Source organism: Hippocampus bargibanti, linkage group LG02 (assembly GCF_051943395.1).
Source record: "Hippocampus bargibanti isolate YZ-2025 linkage group LG02, ASM5194339v1, whole genome shotgun sequence".
NCBI classification, from domain to species: domain Eukaryota; kingdom Metazoa; phylum Chordata; class Actinopteri; order Syngnathiformes; family Syngnathidae; genus Hippocampus; species Hippocampus bargibanti.
In genome coordinates this window covers 8277262-8298515 of record NC_142735.1, presented here as the reverse complement: position 1 = coordinate 8298515, position 21254 = coordinate 8277262, and the positions used below count along the sequence as shown (strand labels likewise).

General features: G+C 41.2%; 1 long non-coding RNA gene across 3 annotated transcripts; it reads left to right on the top strand.

Moving 5' to 3' along the window:
* Positions 1-858: 858 nt before the first annotated feature.
* LOC148901433 (uncharacterized) lies at positions 859-19758 on the top strand. 3 transcript variants are annotated; one of them, XR_016117844.1, is made up of 3 exons: positions 859-981; positions 1059-1213; positions 17327-19758. It is a non-coding gene; the product is annotated as an uncharacterized LOC148901433 (long non-coding RNA). The 3 variants fall into 3 exon arrangements; XR_016117849.1 differs by lacking the exon at positions 17327-19758 and adding an exon at positions 2339-2535; XR_016117845.1 differs by lacking the exon at positions 17327-19758 and adding an exon at positions 1583-2308.
* The last annotated feature ends 1496 nt before the right edge of the window (positions 19759-21254 follow it).

The following is a 21254-nucleotide window of genomic DNA, read 5'->3' as shown; positions in this document are numbered from 1 at the left end:
ATTTAACAGCGACAGCATTTTGTCCATTAGATCCACTGCTGTTCCGTCGCTGAGTCCGGGAAGCGAAAGAAGTCTGTCTGCTCTCTCCGAGGCCGATAGCGTGAACCGTCGGAGCAGCCATTGTTTGAGCGCGTCGTACTTCCTGCATCGTGGAGGCGCGCGCAGAAGTTGCATCATGCGATGCGTTGTCGGTTGGTCGAGGGACGCCACGACCATGTAATATTTTAGGTCATCTGTCGTGACGCCTTGTAGATGGAAAAGTGCTTCCACATGCTGGAACCACGAAGCCGGGTCGCTGTGCCAGAACTCGGGCAACTTCGCGGCGTAGGCGGCAGCTGCGAGTTTGGGCGCCGGTCGTGGCGACATGGCCGTAGAAGAAACATCTTCGTCCGTTGCCATGAACATTTCCATCGTCGGGGTCACCAGTGTAGCCGTTGAGGAATGAGCACACACGATTAAATGTGGAGACGTGTTTATTCCAACGGCTAACAAGTGGATCTGAACTGAACAGCATAAGCCGTGTAATATATGTAACATGAACCGCCCCCTCCTCTGCACCTGCTGGGTGAGATGCCTGGTCCTAGTGCCCGCCACAGTAACATTATTTCAGAAAAGGAATATCGTATGAAAATTCAAACATTGTGAATGTAGTGTAACGGGCTTGTAAAAGGCGGGTATCTTGTCATTGGTTGCCACGACAACAAAAATATAATTTATTTGGACTTGTGTTCTGTAAAAGTGTTTAACATTTCTATGCGAACCTTTAAATGTGTGTTTTCTTAAAATCGTCTTCGATACTTTGTTTTGTCATTATCACTTCCGCTTCCGTGTCATGTGTTTTCGATAAACGAGAGCAAGGCGAGACAGACAGAACGAGACTAATGCTAGAGAGAGACAGAAGCAGAGCAACTGCTAGATAGAGAACGACAGTCTAAAGTCTACGTCAACGTTTATCTACTTTGGGTTAGTAAGGTGCACACGGTACGTTATTAATTTCCTTTTTGACTGAATGTTTTGTCGAACTTATTGTAATGTGGTCGTTTCAATGTCCTTTATAGTTTTCACGGTGTTCCAAGTGTTTCACAATAAACGTTGTGACGTCAGTAAGAAGTATCATCCTTAACCGGGGTAGATACAGGGCTATTAAATGAACCCTGCTATTTACAAGAAAATCCTGACAGAGAATGTTTGGCAAGCTGTTTTCAACCTCAAGGTAAAGCACACTTGTGTTCTGCAGCACACTGATGATCGAAAATACAGAAAAAAGTCAACTTTTGAATGGCTTACAAAAACAAAATGAAGGCTTCAGGGAGAACTGGTGAAATTCCAGACTTGAAACTGATTGACATGCTCTTGCCTAACCTTTTACGGTCTTCCAGAGCTTCTGAATGAAAGAAATTCTATGAGGAAAAGTGGGTGAAAATATCTTCACAGAAATGTCATTATTAGTTCTAGAAAAACACTTTATTTCGGTTGGTGCTGCTGGTGGTAGCCCAAACATTTATTAGGTTTTGGGGGCAACCACTTTTGTCGTGTAGTTTTCTCATTTTTATTCCGATTGAGCACCTCCATTTGTTCCTAGGTGTGAGTGTAAGCACAGATGGTTGTATGACTGTATGCCCTGAGAATGGCTGGCAACCGGTTCAGGTTGTTCCCCTGCCGACTGCCCGAAGACAGCTGTGAAAGGCTCCGGACCCCCCATAACCCTAGCGAGGATTAAGTTGATTGGAAAATGGGGGAATGATCACAATTTAAAAATTAAATATTGTGTTGTTTTTGACCAAAATGTAAATCTGTTTGATGACAGGAAAAAAATTAAGTGTGACAAACATGTAAAAGATAGGGACAGAAGGCCACAAACACTGTTTTCAAATAGTTTATGTAGTTAAAGTGTCATGATTTGGTTTGGTCGACCAACGGGTGGCGCTGTCGACCCCGCCTGCACCTGCACAAGTGTTGGTCATTCCGATCAGTGGCAGACTATCACATTCTCATTGGCGACCAACGCACAGCGCTGTCGGCCCCACCGGCAGCTGCACAGGTGTTGGTCGTCCAATCAGTGGCAGTTAAAAGGACCATTCCGTGTCGGGTCAGTGTTTGCTGCACCCTCTCATGTTTGTTTCATCTTGGCAGATTGTTAGTCGTGTTTTTCTTTGATACTTTGTACTTTTCTGTTCAGATGACTTTGATGTTTTACATTTTGTTCCTGCTGACTTTATTTTAATACAATTTGTCAAATACATCCTGCTGCTCCCTCCTGCCTGATTTTTTTTTGGGATCCACAACCACCATCACTTTCTGACCTGCTTCAAATCTCTGTTCCCTCTCGGTCCCTCAGAGCCTCATCCTCCCTTCACCTCTATGTGCCCTCTGCCCGTCTCACCACGATGGGATGCAGAGCTTTCAGCCGATCGATTGCAAACATGTATGCTTTGCTCATCAGGACTATTTGAATCATATTCATAACTGGATGTGTAACAAGAAAGCATATTCTCCGACAGTGATGTGCAGTCAGTGGAGGCAGGGGAGGCAGTGCCTCACCTGTCATCATGGAAAGCTGTCATGGAAATATCAAATGAAAAAATAAATTAAACAGTTATATGTATTTAGTGAATTGTACTTTAAAGTTCTTGTCCATTTAACTTCACCGTTTTAGGATTTTTTTCAAAATTGAATTTTCACATTTACCCTTCAAATACTAAGTAGAGACGAGCGGTGAGGCAGCAGCCGGCTGAGCCTCACCATGGATTGCGCAATCACTATGCTTACTGTGCTGGCTTGCTCTGCAGTGAGACCGCATTGCTGTCCTTCTGCATATCGCTATTAAAGCGTTCAAACACGTTTAGTATATGAACTAAATTTCTACAGTTTAGCTGGTGTATATAATGTAGAGTCATTGTACATTATAAACACTGCACTACAGTGTTTATTTTGTTTGATTTTTATCAAAACGCTGTGCGTTGGTGAGGCAAACAGTTCTTCCGCCTCATGACAGGCAGGGGGCGCTTGTGATTCCAGAGATACTTCTTACTCCACGTCTGCAGAATAATAGAATTAGAGACAGAAAGCTACAATAAACAGTTAGCAAGTAAAGTGCAACCCTGCAGTCATTTTTTCGTGTTGCTTGGCCTCACTTTCAGAATGGAGGATTACATATCTAAATTGAAAGAATTTTCTAAACTGGACTTTCAATCGAAGCAGGAGGTAATAATTAAAGGAAGACCAACACCGGAGCTAAAAGGTTTGCTTCAGACAACGGGACACAATACTCGCTCTTTTCAGGCGGACTGGTACTCACGAGAAGGCTGGCTGTGTGGATGTCCAGCAAGAAACCGCCTTTTCTGCTTTTTCTGCCTTCTGTTCTCAAATTGTGACAATGTCTGGACTCAAATGGGATATTGCGAGCTGAAAATTTTACAACGGAGCCTCATCAAAAATGAGCGAAGACTCAACATCAGCATCGACAATGCTAAGGTAAAGGAGAAGCGGGAGCTTTTAAAAGATCTCATCAATGCCACCTGCTTCCTTGCCAGTTAAAAAACAAAAAAGTGACGTCGGTTGTCCTTTAACAGTCAAGCAGAATACCCTTTATATTAATGGGCTTCTTTCTAGAAAACGGGCAAAAGTAAAATATGCTGAAATACTAAGGTGTGAATTAAAATAAGCGCCCGACTGAGCTCCAAAAATGGGAAAAAAAGATATAATTACGCTGATAAGCGGAGTGTAATGCTTAGGAGAGCAGACTGAGGGCTGATGTGGAAGGCTAAAGGAACTAAAGGAACATTCAGAAATTACATGTATTGTCTGTTGTCAATTGTATGTCTTTTTTAGCCACATTATTAGTGCCTTGCACGCTGGGTCCGAGAGGACATTAATTTCATCTGTGCTGTATGTCATGCATATTAGCATATTTGAAAATAAAGATGACTTTGACTTTGAACTGAAAGGTGAGGCTCTCAAGAGTGACAACTAAGAGTGAGGAAGATATTGTCAGATGGGTAATGTTGATACATTTCAAACTAGAGGGGTCACAAAACGCTTGAATGAAGAGATCACTCAGCATGTCTTCACAATCTTTCGTAGCACTCGTTTTAGTTCTTCCACTTCATTTCTTCTTTGTCAAGAAAGTATCATTGTGTTCACTGAGAAATGTCACACACTCTTGTGCAAAATACTAATAGATTGCTTTGTATTATCTAAATCAGGGGTGTCCAAAGTCGGTCCTCGAGGGCCGCCGTCCTGCCTGTTTTCCAGCTCTCCCAGGAGCAACGTACCTGATTCAAATCATCAGGACCATTTTGATGCTGCTTCAGAGCTGGCTGACACACAGGGCTGATCATTTGAATCAGATGTGTTGCTCCTGGGAGAGCTGGAAAACAGGCAGGACAGCGGCCCTCGAGGACCGACTTTGGACACCCCTAATCTAAATTATGGTGATTAATGTTAAAAAGATCATTTAAACCGTAAGTGAAAATTAACTGAGACAAAACAAACAGCTAAAACAACATCCATCCAATAGTTTTTAATAACGCGTATCCTCTTTATGTTCATAAGTGGGCAGGAGTCCATCCCAACAAATTATGTGAGATGCCCTGGAAGCAGTCAATCTTGTCTCATAAATGACAAATGTTCACCAGTTTCTAAATTGTACTATTCTTTTCTTATCACACCGCCCATTCCCGTCAGTGACTGGTACATTCATTCAAAAGGTCAGAAAACCTAAAACCTCAAACATACGTATTTATATTTAGTTTTTCTACTTTCATAACTTTGCTGCTGTGAAATGTAAATTTCTCCACTGCGAGACTAATAAAGGCAAATCCAATCCAATATTTAGTTTTGTCTCTAATCTCATGCTTGCTCACAAAATTAACTGAAACTGTAAATTGTCCACAATTGTGACAGTGTTTGTGAATATTATTTGTCTATACGTCTCTCCTTATTGATTGAATGGTGCCCAGGAGCTAAATGGTAAATCACTTTTTTTTTAACATAAAAAGTAATTACACAATCCTGTTTTTTGAAATTGAACTTTGTTGGAACCAATGCAATTTTTTTTCTGTGTTCAAGCACAACAACTCCAGTGAAACCCCAGTTTGGCTTCAGGCTGTTTATCCATACATCCATCCATTTTCCATACCGCTTATTCCTCATGAGGGTCGCGGGGGTGCTGGAGCCAATCCCAGCTGTTTTAGGGCGCGAGGCGGGGGACACCCTGAATTGGTTGCCAGCCAATCGCAGGGCACACAAGGACAAACAACAGTCACTCTCACACTCACACCTAGGGACAATTTGGAGTGTTCAATATGCCTGCCATGCATGTTTTTGGAATTTGGGAGGCCCCGGAGAAAGCCCACGCTGGCCCGGGGAGAACATGCAAACTCCACACAGGGAGGCCGGACCGGGACGCGAACCAGCGGCCTCGCACTATGAAGCCGTGTGCCAACCACTTGACTACCGGGCCCAGGCTGTTTATTTTATTGTATTTTTTTATATTTTTCCCCAGGGACCGAAAAGGGCTTTTGGGCTGGCCTCCGAAATCTCAATACAGAAGCTGATTGAAAATCTGTTTTACTATGTCGTTTTTTAACAACTGTGGAACTTTCTCCTGAATTTATGAGTTTAAAAAGGATGCACAAATATGACATTTAACTGTTTGGCCTTTGGCTAACTTGTGCTGACTTACTCTCCCGGGACTACTTGCCTTTAAACTTGCTGTCAATTTATACATCGGTTGGCCAATTTACCGGTGGTGTGTGACTGAGAAATTAGATGTACATGAACATTTATATCAGCCATTGTTCTGCGTTAGACTGCCTCATAAATGACTGGCTTGCTCAGGACATCAGAAAATATAGTGTAGTTCAATATTTATCATGAAACCCATGGATACATATACCGGGCAATTTACTGAAGGCAGCAAGAAGAAGAACCACTAAAGTAACATGGGAGCTGTTGAGTGTGATATTGCAACACTAAAGTATATTAACATTGGTATGCAGGTTTACTTTTGTTGTTCCTCTCAATTTATCGCCAGCCTATTATTTTATCTTCTCTGGGGAATCTGTTCTACACTGTTTGCTGAAAAATTCACCTGCTTTATGTTTATGTTCAAATACAATATTGCTTTTGCGCTTTCTTTGGGCATTTTTGTGCCAAGTATTTAGAAAATGAAATAACTTTACACTTATTAAATAGATTATGTTAATTATATCCATACATAATGTAATCTCTGATATTAAGAAATCGCTTTGCAGTGAGACCAGTTGAGCTTTTGGTGGTTGTGGTCTCAGTTCCATGGCATGATAGTAAAAATCATAAATGCCTGTTCATGTGTGCATATCCAGGATGACCCTGACAAAAAGAGAAATAGTCAGGCACCTTTTAGGATAGCCATCAAACTGACTAAAAGCTTAATGTTCCTCCATATTCCTGCGATGACATCCACAGTACTCTGTCTCTCATATGATAGTCAGACACAGAAAAAAAGTACCTAGTCGTATTTGTTTTTGTCCATTGAAAAACATCAATTGACAATGAACCAAGAAAGTGGCCTGACATGAAAAAAATGATGTTTTAACAAACTCGTGTTATTGCGTCCTTGTGCGTGACATTGTTTAAGAGCGTGTCCGTTTTTCACTTTGTTGTTAGTAGAAAATGAAGTAAATCTTGATATATGGTGGACATTTTCATGGGGGCATGGCAGCCGCTCCAGTCACATATTGCTACAGTCTATCATAACTGGTGGGCACAGTGAAAGGGCAGTCATATGTGTGTGAGACACATGTACTTTTTTCCGGGGGGATCAAAGAGTCTGGACTGTGACTAGTTATACTGGATCATGAAAAGTACACATAATGGGTAAAAGGACAAAATGATGCCATGTTTGAGATGACAAAAGAGAAATATATTCTCTGTCTGTCTGTTTATGGGCTTCACTAAGCAAATTGTAAATGTTGCAAGCCAATCGCAGACCAAATAGAGAAAAACAACCATCCATACTCACAATCACACCGAAGGACAATTTCAAGTGCTCAATCAGCCTGCCATGCATGTTTTTGGAGTGTGGGAGAAAAACTGGAGGACCAGGGAGAATATGCAAACTCCACACTGGAATATACAGTATATGTATATTCAGCAGATCATCCATAATCAATATATGAGCTCTAATTATGTTCATCTGTGTTCATTTGATAGCCTCTTCAAATAAGCTTCTTCGTTCCAACAAAAGTGTGTGTGAGATTTTGTTCTCGTCAATGTTACAATCTTACATTAGCTCTCTTCTTATTCAGTCAGTCTAATAAGTGACCTTTATTTCACTAAACATTAATATTTAAGTGTGCTCATCTCAAAAACATTCCAAGACTTTCGCACAATCATCCTTTTGCTGTCATTACAAGAAATAAAACGTCTTTCTTTCTTTCTTTCTTTCTTTCTTTCTTTTTTCTTTCTTTCTTTCTTTCTTTCTTTCTTTCTTGTTGAGTGCATGTTTTTGAGCATCGAGGTTATTGTGCCTGTGTTGTCATCAAACCAGTCCTTGTGCTTTCTGCGCTTATATCCGATGGATTTGGATGCTGCCTCATAGAGCCTGGAGATGATAGTGGACCATTTTCCATCAATGGAGTCCTCTCCCAGCAGGATAGGCTCAATGTCTTCCAGGTTTCCAGCAAGAGAGAGACAGAGTTTGTCCCGAGCCATAGGCTCCGCTAGCCGGGTGCAGTCCAGCCTCTTCTTCCCTGACCTCTGGAGACGAATAGCAGGGCGTACTTGCACTCGAAGCGTGGTCATCATGAGTTGGTGGTCAGTCCAGCACTCAGCTCCTCTCATTGCACGAGTGAGCAAGACGTCTTTTATGTCTGAGTGTCTCACAATGGTGTAATCGATCAGGTGCCAATGTTTAGAGCGTGGGTGCATCCAGGATGCTTTGTGCTTGTTTTTCAGTTGGAAGATGCTGTTTGTGATGGTCAAGTCATGCTCAGCACAAAGACTTATTAGCAGCTGTAGGCCATTTGCATTGACATGCCCGATGCCATGCCCACCAATCACCCCACTCTACACCTTGTTGTTCTTCCCCACTCTTGCGTTAAAATCGCCCAGCAAGAAGATCTTATCCTCTTTAGGTATGCTGCGGAGGACCTCATCTAATGCCTTATAGAAGCTGTCCTTAGCGTCTTCCTTTGATGGTAGGGTAGGTGCATAAGTATTAAGAAGGGTGGCGTATCTTTTATTAGCCAGAGGGATCCTAAGTGACATAAGCCTTTCGCTTATGCCAATCGGTGATTCTGGGAGTTTTAGTAGGAGACTATTTTTTATTGCAAGTCCCACACCATGCTGTCCTCCTTGGGGGTATCATTTCCAGAAGTCTCTCAGAACAATTTGCCCATGGGGACCTCATTTTAGGTCGCCACGGGTACATTAGTCCCCACCGGGCTGTCAGGTGCAGTCAGGTTGATGTCCCCACTGGAGTGCGCAAACGAGAATACACACACACATACATCTTTATACATTTCCACCAGTATCCACTTGCAGTTCCTCTATTGGTCTGTGTAAGCTCTCAGTTGTACAGGAGTGGTCCGAAACCTTCAAATTTGTACAGATGACGGCTGAAGAAACCTTCTCATCGAAGTTCCTCTATTGAAAAACTGTTTTTCTGGTCCCGTGTGCAGACCAAATGAATGAATGTGGCTTTTTGACTTAGATCAGGCTGCATGCTTGTTAGGTTCTTTTAACAACAGAAAAATCAAGCAGAAATTAAAGCAGCAAAAAAAGATTATTTAATCTTTGGGACGGCAAATAATGGAATTGGCCAGGATGTGACGTCATTGATCGGATGTATAATAAAAACGAAGGTCCGAGAAAATAAAACGATGTTCAAGAAAATAAAAACAATGTATACAATGTGTTCGTATCGTGAATTACCTTAACAATGCTGACTTCATTATGAATGTGATCAACAATATGTTGATATTCATGTGTTATGCACAGTTATTTATCAGTTTGTACGTACATCCTTTCATCATAATCTCAGGCCATAATCAAACTGTATGTCGCCTCGAGTCAGAAAAAAATAAATAACAAAACAAAAAGTAACAAAGTACGTCAGACAAGAACCACCATATGTTAAAGCTGAATGTGTAATTGTTCTTCAGCGTTTGGAGGACATTTAAGTGTCTGGGTTGTCATTGGACCAATACAAAACTCTATATTTTACATAGCCAATGTTAAATGTTTATTTGTTGCTGTTGTCAAGTACAGAGTGGGTTAAGAAAATTCAGATTGCATATTCAATGAAAGTACAAATAAAAATAAAAACATGTATTTATTAAAAAAAAAAACAAGAACATCTTTTACATCATATGTAAATGGCAGAAAAATGGAAATATTAGGAAAATAAAAGGTTTATGTCTAAACACACAAAATGTAAGCGACCGACTGCAGTGATGTTTGAAAGTAATATCATCTTACTGCACAGACAGTTTGACATTTCTACTGAGACACCACATTTTTTTGTGTGTCCGTAATAGCCCCCACGGCAGGCGTGGATGGATAACATTTGAGAACGTCCTTCATTTCTAGGGGTCTGACACACATGCACACACACGTAAAAGGAGCAGGAGCCCACCAGCAGAACATTATATTCCCTCACCTCCCGAATATGATTCTACCTCAGGCTCCAGTGGCTCCACGACGAGTTTGGAATTTTACAAATACAAACCTGAAGAATACTTGGCCCTTCCTCTGTTGAGTTATCCACTGCCCTCTAATTGTCAGACCATTTCAGCTTTTCATTGTGTTTGCCATTCATCCGTTTCTTCTAAAATGAATTATTCATCCCATTAATTTATGTCCCATCTCGGTTTCTCCCTTTTGACTGTCAATCTCATTTTTGTCAATAACAGACGCTACTTCTCTCAGTTTCAACGTGTGATTGAAATTCCCCCAGACTGTGTTCACTTGTGATTATCACAAGTGCTGCAATCCAATTATTCATCTCTTGGCTCCCACCGTTCATTGCATTTGACTGCCAAGGAAGAAAATACCTCCAGTAAAACTACCTGGAAATGTTCACTTTTTCCCTATTCCAATAAATGTTTCATACACCGGTTATCACTTAATGTTTCCCTCGCTTTAAAAAAATGTTCTCACACCTTGTCTGCTCCTACAACCAAACAAGTTTTTTTTTTTACAATTAATGCTCTCAACATGCAATCACTCTTGCATGACGCCATACAACAACGCTGTTCTCATTTTAAAACGGTTAAATATACAGGTCAGATTATCATTGTACAGGGTATTCATAAAACATCTAATTTGAAGGTTGTGATATATGTTGTTAGATTTATATATGAAAAGGTAAAGGAAGTATTTTAGGTGTTATTTCTACAAAAGCATTGTATCCAAACAATTCTAAGTTTGGAACTCTGAGAATAAAATTGGGTTGATTGCTGAAACCTCCCAAGTCAAGTCATTGCAATTTGGTTAGGTATATCAGAATCAGAATCATCGTTATTGCCAAGTATGTAGAACACAAGGAATTTCTTTCCGGTAGAACACGCTGCACTAGTATCGTCGTAAAAAACAACAACTGCTAAGTGGCACTATATAACCACCAATATATTCCACAAGATGGCGACAAAGCACTGCCTCACAAATACAGCTATGGCCCGACTGAATGAAGCTCCCCCTCCCATTTCAACATAGTTCAATGAAACCAATGTCCCACGAGATGACACGAAAGCATAAACATATTCAAAAATAACAATAATCTGATGAGGATAGGTTAAAAAAACTTGTAAAAAGAACACTTTTTCATTCATGATGAATTCACATCACGTGTTATGCAGTTATTTATCAGTTTGTACGTACATCCTTTCATCATAATCTCAGGCCATAATCAAACTGTACGTCGCCTCGAGTTAGAAAAAAATAAACAAAAAGTAACAAAGTACGTCAGACAAGAACACCATTTTATTGAGATTTATGAGTACATCCCTCATCTGGTTTCAATTCACATTAAGGCAGCACTTTACAGTGCTAGGGAACTCTGGTTCCCTGAGAGACCTGGCCTGCCTGTTTCACATCCCTCCCTACTCCAACCACCTGATTCAATTGATTGTAATTGATCAGGCCTCTACCGAGCTTTCTGATAAGCTGATCATTTGAATCAAGTGTGTTGGAGTCGAGGGAGGCGGGTCTAAAACAGGCAGCAACCAGATCTCGAGGAACTGGAGATTCAGCTTTCAAGCGACTGGATCCATAGGAGCTACATGTTATTTTTCAATCACAATTCAGATGTATTCCCCTTTAAACGGCAACCGACGTCACTTTTTTTGTTTTTTAACTTGCACCAGAAAAGCGTTTTATAGCATCTAAAATACCCAAAACACGCAGTATGATATTTTTAGTCAAATGCAAAACACCAACAAAAATGACTTAAAGTGTCCAAAATCTGCAAAAAATTGAGCTGCGAATTGGGCATTTTCAGAAAGTCCCGCCCCCAGTTTGTGACGTCACGCCAAGACGTCTTGCATTGCTTGAGAATCAAAACAATGGCTTCAGATTCGGAGAATATACTTTCTGATTACACCTCCAGTTATGAATATGATTCAAATGGTTCTGAAGAGGAAAGCATACATGTTTGCAATCGATTAAAGAATTTATTCCATGCCATTTTGAGGCAACATTGGGGAGAAACGATCACCAGAAAAGAGGCACAAAATGCCGACTTCCTTTGGCCACCTCCGTTTCCACAGGCTGATAAATTCCTTATATGGAGCTTGGACACCCTCTTCTGGCGGCTTTAGGGTGCAACACCACGTCTTCAGACCAAACAATACAGCAAAATACATTGACGTGATGGAAGGACTGCTACAATGTGTCTTTTTTTTCGGTCAGGGGCGTTCTTTTAGTGACGTCACATACGGACTCGTCACCAACTCAAAAACAAGACTTCCTGAATATTCAGCGCAAGTCTTAAAACGTAAAATATAGCTTTATGCAGTGGAATCTTTTTGAAATACGTTCAGTAGAAGTCATTTGAAGCCATTTTACAAATTATGGACACAACTTGACCGGAGACGTCAGTTGTCCTTTAACTATAGTTAAAAGAACAGCTCAACAGCAGCCAGAAGGAGGATATAGTGTATTACTCAGTCAGCTTCTCATCCTCTCAGTGTTCTCACATGGCATGCAATCAGCTGTAGGTCACAAATGAGAATGATTTTTTTTTCTTTGTTTATCCCATCGCCTCTCTTCTTCCTTCAGATCACTTTTTTGAATCAATCGGGGCTGGTTGGGTACAACATATATAACCCATTGTCCTGACAATTGTTTGTTTGTGCACCAAACAGCAGTTCAGAGTGCTCACCCATTTTGGAGGCCCTGGTAGGAGTGCGAGAGAGTGATGCTTCTGGGGAATCAATCATTTTGCTTCAAAGCTCACATGGGCAATGCCAGTGAGGACTGGAGGGGCGTGATTGGGAGGAATACCCCTACCCCCTGATCAGAGCCACAGTGGTGGCTCTGATCAGGGGATTTATATGCTCGTCATAAGTTGTCCATAATGAACAGGCGTCTGACAGGCCAGATGTTCCAAATCACCCACGATGTTCATGTCTGACCTTTCACTTCAGCTATCTTGTGCCAGATTTGATGTGTTGAAAAGACAAAATGCACTGATAAAAGAGAATTAACTAGAGAAGTTTAACCTGAAAGGTTTGACCAGTAGTTAAAAAAAGCAGTGGTTGGTGGTCAAAACAAGTATATTCCTATGATGACTTGCCTTATTCAATGCCAACTCAAGCAAGGTGTTTTCTATCAATGTTTCCGAAGAACACAAACAAACAGCCTCAATTTACGATATTCAGTACTGACACCGGCACTTTACTGGTTTCACTAACAATGTACAACACTTAAACTAACCTCATTTTCCCTTCTTTTGGTGAATGTGCAACTAAGCCAATTGAGCTACGACAAATTGCGACTTTATAGCTTCCCTCTCGCACCGACATGAGCATGTTGTAAAATTGTTTGGTGTGGGTGTGTGTGTGCCGTGGGGGGGGGGGGGGTCCAATTTGTCCTTTCTTTCGACAATGGAAATATATTGTATCAACAAATCCTCCAAAGTACCGAAGACAAGCGATGTTGTCGTGAGGAGATGTAGCACCACTACTGTCATGTCCTTTCACCTCCGAGATTTATTTCCTCACATTTGAATTCAAATCACTTCCCTTTCCTGTCACCTCCACATATCTTGCTCAGTAAAACTGTGCAGAGAACCAGCATTGACGAGCAGCGAATTAAGGCACGTCTCTCAGCATGGAAAAAAAGAGGCCACCCAGGACATGGATAGCCTCATCCACTTACTTATAAGTCATGCTTTTATTGATACTTTGGCATTAGTGCATGCCAAAATGGACCTTGAGGGGGAGGTGATCGATGTGGGTTGGACCAAAAACAGCTACATAATGGGATGAACATGAAGCTATCATTTAGACACCAGGCATGTGTCTCTTTGAGCTAATACCGATTTGACAAAACATTTAATGCAACATTTACAACACACTGGAAGGTGGCCGAGCAAGACATGACAGAAGCTGAGGGCCTCTAACTATAGAGCCACTCCACTTAACTTGAGGATGAACAGAAGAGAGCAAGGAAGGAGAGACACACATTTGAGAGCACCAAAGAGGAATGAGTTCCACTTAATGGTACTGCAGTCTCTTCAGTGTAGAGAACATTGTCACAGGATCAGCATTGAGAAGATGCTATATTTCAATGAAAATAACATCAAGGCAAGAAAGCAGGGTGCTCTCAATAGAGAGATTGTCCATGAGAGAGTGATTCAGAGTGAAAAAGTGTTGGGGGGGTCAGAGGTGGCCTTGCAATTGCCTGGCAACCTGTTTAGTGTGTATCCCGCGTATTGCCCAAAGTTAGCTGTGATAGGTTCCAGCAGGCCTGCAACCCTCGCAAGGATTAAGCAATTCAGAAAATGGATGGATGAATGGTCTGATGCGTACTTATTTCAAATTGTTTTTGGAAATTGTCGACGTTATGTCCTCCGGGCCAAAGAAGAAAAGAACCATCTCTACTGTTCATGACAGAAAGTTCAAAAGCTCGCATCTGTGAGAGTGGGGTATTTTGATAGAGTCAAAGACATTGTTACTTTACACATTTGTGAAGGCACCATTCATGCTCAAAGGTTCATTCAGGTTTCCATCCAAGGAACATGTTTTTCATGGATGCCCCTGATTATTTCAGCAAGACAATACCAAACTATCTTCTGCCTTTGTCAAAAGATGCGAGTCCTTGACTGGCCTGCCTTCAGTCCAGACCTTGAATTTTTTTTAATAAATGTTAAAAAATATATATATTCAATGTTCCCTCAACCTTAATCAAATGAAATGACTCTGCAGCCTTTTTGTTAGTTAAATCTTCCAACTAATTAGGTTTGTAAGTTATCCAAACACAATGCATGACCACTTGTGTATTTACCTTAAAATGGGGTTTTCTGCACTGAGACTAACTAGTGTTTGAGTTAGTCTCAATGCTGAGTTACATAGAGCCGGGGTATCAAACTCATTTTTTTTTTGCCCGGGCCACGTTGTAGTTATGGTTTCCTCTCGATAGCCATAATGAATTTGGGGAAACCATGAGAGGTTTACCCCCCCCCCCCTCACATATTACTTACAGAATGCACAACAAATTAGTTTTCAAATTTGAAGTCAATAATAATGACTGCTATTGTGGTTTACGTACTACAATTTGAAATTTTGGTTCAGACTTTAGCATGGCATTTGACATGCTAGATTTGCTTTCACGGCCAAATAAAATGATGTGGTGGGTCAGATTAGGCCCTCGGGGTGTGATTTTGACACCCACGATGTACAGATGACGGCTGAAGAAACGTTTTCAGCGATCAACCACTCCTGTACGATTGAGAGCCTACACAGATGTACGATATAGAGTGACAAAAAGAAGAAAGCATATACCTGTAGCATCTATACGTTTTAGACGTGAACAAATACTTCCTCTCGGTTAATTATTGCATATGAGTTCATATGTTTCAGGTTAAAAATGGCACTTCCACCATCTCGTACTAATCATTGCTTCAATTATCCTATTTTTTTCTTCTCGGTTCTTTTGTTGGTGGGGTTAATGTCTGCCAGAGAGAGGCTATGTACTGTCGATTATAGGGGGAAATGAGAATCATAATTGAAACTCCAGCACACGGCATGCAGGTGTTCCTTCCAGAGGTATAATTAAGAACTTTGATTCCCCCCCCCCTATTCAACACTATGAAAAGAAACTACATATGGTATTTTCGTGCACTTACAGAATTTTCCTGCATTACATTATGCTCACAGTGGATGAAGAATTGCACAATCAGATAGCGTTGCAATAAGATAAAAATCCACCCATTCTTGCATTTTCGAATTTGTTTATCCTCACAGGGGTCATGGAGGTGCTAGCCTCTCCCAGCTGTCTTTGGGCGGCAGGCGTGGTACACCCTGGATAGGCTGCCAGCCAGTCACAGGGTCCATGTAGAAACAACCATTCACACTCACGATCATAATTTCTAGTGTTCATTAGCCTGCCATACATGTTTTTGGTATGGGTGGAGGAATTTTGAGTACACTGAGAATATCTACGCTGGCATGAGGAAAATATTCAAACTTGATTCAAGTGTCAGAATTAAACTCTATACCTCTGCACTGTGAGGTGGACATGCTAAACAGTTGAACACTGTGCTGCCTGAGTCCGTAATTTGCGTAAAAATACAAGTTAAACAAAAATCTTAAACCGAGAAGAAGAAAAAATATTTATGATGCCTTTTGCGATCAAGGTTGCTTCGGTTGACCTCACTTGTACATTTTTTCATTTGACTGAAATGTTTGTAATAATGAGCCATAAGCCAAACCTAAACTAGAGTAATGATGTTAATGGCCTTGAAGTACATTGCAGTTGTTCATGGTTGCATGCACAGTAAAGCAAAGTTGAAGTGCATGAATGGACTCATCAAGTCGGATTGCCTGTCTTAAAAATAAAGAACCTCTGAACTCACATGATTATGCGATTATCTCATTCCTGGACACAGGAGCATGGAGATCGAATGCCGAGTGCCATTCTCAAGGAGGTTTGCTTTTCAAGGGGGAACGCTAACTCGAAGGTCGGAGATTTAAAGTAGCAATGATGTCAAAGAGGACATCTGTTGTTGATATTTATAGCTTTTGAGTGGGTTCCATCTCATTCAAGCAATTACTCAATGGTATCCCTGCAGAAAGCTAATAGTGGGACTGATTCTGTGTTGTTGAAACAAAGGAGGTAAACAAATGGTGGAAACATTTAAGCTAGCGGAATCTCTACAGCCTTTTTCTTGGCATTATGCAGTCTAAGACTACTTTGTTCACTATCCCACTGTGGAAGGACGCAATCAAAGATCAACCAGGCCCTGCATTACAGGAAAATGCACAAATAATGGTCAGCCAAGGGAGATTTCCTGTTGGTTATATTTATCAAATTAGCGGGCAGCATTGGTACAGCGTAGAGAAGAATTCAGCACAGCCTACTTAGAGCTGTTGTCTGTCAAGTAAGCAGACAGGTACAAGAGACCCAGTTACATTTCTATGGAGACGACACTCAGGGATATATTTGCCCACCTGCTCTGAAACAAATTTCTCGCGCACTTTCAATGTGTGGAGAATTTCTGGTCAAAGGTTTTTGACGCACCTACCATGTGTAACCTTGGAATCCGCAACAGGAATTTCCATCTCCGACAAGTTTTTAATTGGTTTGACTTGGCTCAGCTAGCTTTTTAGCATTGTGAACTTTCATTTTATGTACCTTGTCTTGACGTGATTATCACAGTTTGCGCTCATTTTATCTACCACACATTAGACCTCTTCAAAATTGACCTTTTTCTTCAAACTGATATTATTCCCATTCTCCAAGGTCTAAATTAGCTAAATATACCAGTTATTGTGATCTTGGACCTTGGCTATGCGTGCCTACAGAGCCATGTAATTTTATTGTTGACGTTTTTCAAAAACGCTGCAAAATTTGGGATATTATGTCCTTATTTTCATTGTAGCTTTCCAGAGGTTGATTCTATAGCATTGAAAGTGGTACCAAATGAAAGCTAATAAAGTGTTCTTACATGTGGTAGTAAATACATGAACACCTGTGTTAATTTTAATGCACAAACATATATATATTTTTATGCTTGGGAAGGATGCCATCATATAATACATAACTTTATCTCAAAAATATTACTCTTAATGCATGGATATAATTTATTATCACTAATTATGTTTTATCTTCATTTCAGATTGTAAGTGAAAGCTGATTTGTTAAGATTTGTGAACTGCTGACAACATGGCATCTGGAAGAGAACAACGCTGTGGGAAAGTGGGCAGCGATACAAGTGAACGGGATGAACAAACTGAAAAGAGAAGATAGGTGGCAACTCCTGTCATTCAGTGATGTGGATCTCATTGGGCAACCCAGCTCCAGCATCAGAGGCTCTCAACTTCCTACTAATCGCCAGGTGTTGCAGTATTTCCTGCATTTGATGAATGATAATCCCAACAGTGACAATAGGTCTTTAGCCCATCATACAGTGGATGTCGTTTTGCCATTCTGGAATATGGCAAGGATTAAAACACTAACTAGACCAAATGCAGTCAACCGTTTCATGATCCTCCATGAAAAATGCAGGAAAATTGTTAAAAATAAGGGAAGAAATAACAAACCAGAGGAAGAGAAACGAACTAAGTTTCTGAAGGACTTAGACAAGTTATTTGATATTGGAACAAAGGATGTTGTGGAGGAGATAAGAAGCAACAGGCTGCTCACAAAGGAGACCAAGGAAGAGTACGTCGATTTCTACTTGGACCAAAAGACCACTCGCCTGGTCACACAGAAGAAGAAAGAATGTTATAATCAGTGACTGCTGCAGCAGCAGAAATTGGGAACATTTCAAGTGATAAAGACCCAGAGAACAGTCAAGGCTCTGGTACTAGTGAGGGTTCAGAATACACTGAGACAACACCAAGCTGTTCATCAAAAGTACGATAACCTTCCACTTTCCACACTCAGTTATGACCAGTGAAGAGATTTGTAGCACTGCAGATCGGTTGTCACTCTCTGGCAACCAGACTACAGCGATGGTGTCTGCAGTGTTGAAGGCAGGAGGCGCAGATCTTGATGACTTTGTTATATCAGCCTCTACTACAAGACGAAATAGGATAAACACTCGTCGTAACTTGCCAAAGTTACATGAATAATTTCAAGGAAAGTCCCCCAGATTACTGCACACTACACTGGGATGGAAAACTTCTACGGGATGTTCTTGGTGAAAGATACCCAGTGGAAGGTCTTGCAGTGCTCGTCTCTGGTACTCCAGCGTATGAAGAAGGGAAGCTGCTTGGTGTGCCCTTAATAGAAAGTTCCACAGGAATCCAACAGTGTAATGGTACATTGGAACTGATAGAAACATGGGGTCTCACAGACAACATTGTAGGCTTGGTATTTGATACCACAGCAAACAACAGTGGCATCAACAAGGGTGCAGCGAAGCTTATTGAAGAAAAACTAGCCAAAAAGGTATTCTACTTCGCTTGTCGCCATCACATATCAGAGGTAATAATTGGAAGTGTATGGGAGGCTGTGTTTAGCAAGGTCAAGAGTCCTGACAACTCAATGTTCAGCAATGTGAAAGAGAAGTGGGACAAGTTGGTTAAGGACTGCCCAAGGGTTCTGGGCCTAGTTGACTTGAAACAGAAGAAGACAAGCACAATTGCAGTCTTAAGCAATTTCCTTGAGGAAGCAAGTCCGAGGGCAGATTACAGAGAGGAGGCAGAGCTGTGCCTGATCCTGCTTGGTGAGGAACCTCCTTGAGGTATCCACTGGGCAAAGCCAGGTGCCATTCACCAAGCCCGCTGGATGGCCAGGAACATTTACTGTATGAAGATGCTCATGTTTTCCAAGGAACTAAAATACAACACGGACACTATCTTCAAGCTGGAGAGGATGAACAAGTTCCTGGCCTGATTCTACACCAGCCACTAGGTGACCACCACATCTGCAGCTGATGCACCTATCCATGACCTCCATCTTATGAAGAACATGCTGCAATACAAGCAGTATGACTATGAACTGGTCAACCTCTGTTCTCAAGAAAATGAACAACCACCGCTGGTATCTGACCCAGGAACTAGTGCCATTCACCTTATTCAGTTCAAATGCCAGCATGACCAAGTCTGCAAAAGAGAAGCTCGCAGTCAAGCTGTCAGAAACAGAGAAACCTGAGAGTTACAGGAAAGGCAAGGCAGTGTTTCCTGTCATCAAAGCAGCTACAGTTCTCACAGACCTGGTAGGGCCAGAGACGGACTTTCTGTTTGATGCTCTTCGAGTGAAATGTGACTGGCTCACTACACCTGGGAAGACAATTACAGCTACAGGAATGCACAGAAGTTTGTGCGGTCAGTGAAAGTGACCAATGATGTGGCTGAGAGAGGTGTGCAACTAATGAGTGAATTTGCAACTCGGATCACAACCAACCCAGAGCAAAGAAGCTGCTTACAACAAATTGTGGAGTACCACAGGAAAAAAAATGGCAGTTTCAAAAAAGCCACATTGAACAAGTGATAATAAATGTATTAGTAACGTTCTATCTGGCAGTTTCTTATGCAATATATGTGTCAGTGCAGTGCTATCATACTACCAAACTGATTTTTTTGTAGTGTCCCAGCTGTTTGTGCATTAAAATTAGCTACAATTTACACAGGTGTTCATGTGTTTTATTGTGCTTCCCACCATATTCAAGAAAATCTTATTAGCCTTCATTTGGTACCACTTTCAATGCTATAGCTTCAACCTCTGGAAAGCTACAATGAAAATAAGGACATAATATCCCTAATTTTGCAGCGTTTTTGAAAAACGTCAACAATAAAATTACATGGCTCTTGAGTCAGGCATAGCCAAGGTCCAAGATCACAATAACTGGTATATTTAGCTAATTTAGACCTTGTAGAATGGGAATAATATCAGTTTCCATATGTTTGAAGAAAAGGGTAATTTTTGAAGAGGTCATGGCAACTGACCATGGCGCTGACATAACTCTAAGGCTACCTGACTCTAGTCCTGAGCGCTTCCCCTAACTCAGATGCGTTTTCAGAATACATATAACATATGCTCCAGCCACTCATACCCCAACACTTGATCAGTTGGTTCTGAGTAAAGGAGAATACTAAGAAGTAATTTCTATGCCTGATTGGTATAGCTTTGGCATTAACAAGCAGAAGTGATTTAACATCCGAAGTCATTCGGCTTCTATATTTATGCACCAGCAAAGCTATTTAGTTGAGCACTAGCGGATCTCTTTTACTTACTCCTGAGGATCTAGTTGCAGCATTGCACTGAAATGGAGCGAAAAGTCATTTGCAGAAGTGAGAGAACAAAATAACGTTGTAGAGCTGCGGCAATGTCACGCTTTGTTTCCAGACCGTCAGGATGATAAATGGCACTTTAAGAAAGTTGTCCTCTTTCCTTGTTCCTGCTATCCCTTTTATATCTGTCGTCTCGGTACATCTTCTTGTACATTGTCAAATATACAGCTTCTTATCCAGAAGGGACCTTTCTCACTAAAAGTTAACAGCCGCACTTAATATTCTTCCTGCTCTATCTGACACACACACTCAAACACTGGCCAAATATGATCAGTAATACTTGTATCTCTTCTTTCCAGTGGTGTGTGTCTGAGCGCTCTTGTGATTTCCAAATGATTCATTTAATTTTGATTCAGTTCATTTCTCATAATGCATGCTGTACTAAAGCAACGAGAATCCAAAAGGTATAGGTAAAACAATCAAGTTGAGTGTTTACATAAAAATAAAATAAAGAATAAAATAAAACCAAAGTAAAGAAAAAAAATGTATTTACTCTTCATCCATCTCATTTCTAATCAATTTATTCTCGGAAGGGGCATTAATGCACTTGAGCCTGTCATTGGGCAGTTGGCGGGGTACCTTGAACTGCTTTACAGCCAATCGCAGGGCGCTTAAATACCATCCACGCTTACATTCACACCTAGGGACAATTTGGGGTGTTCCATGAACACGCCACGCATGTTTTTGGAATGTGGGTTGAATCCGGAGTACCCAGAGAAAAGCCACACAGGCATGGGAGAACATGCATTCTCCAAACAGGGAGGCCAGAACCCTGCACCTTTGCACAGTGAGGCCCACATGCGAACC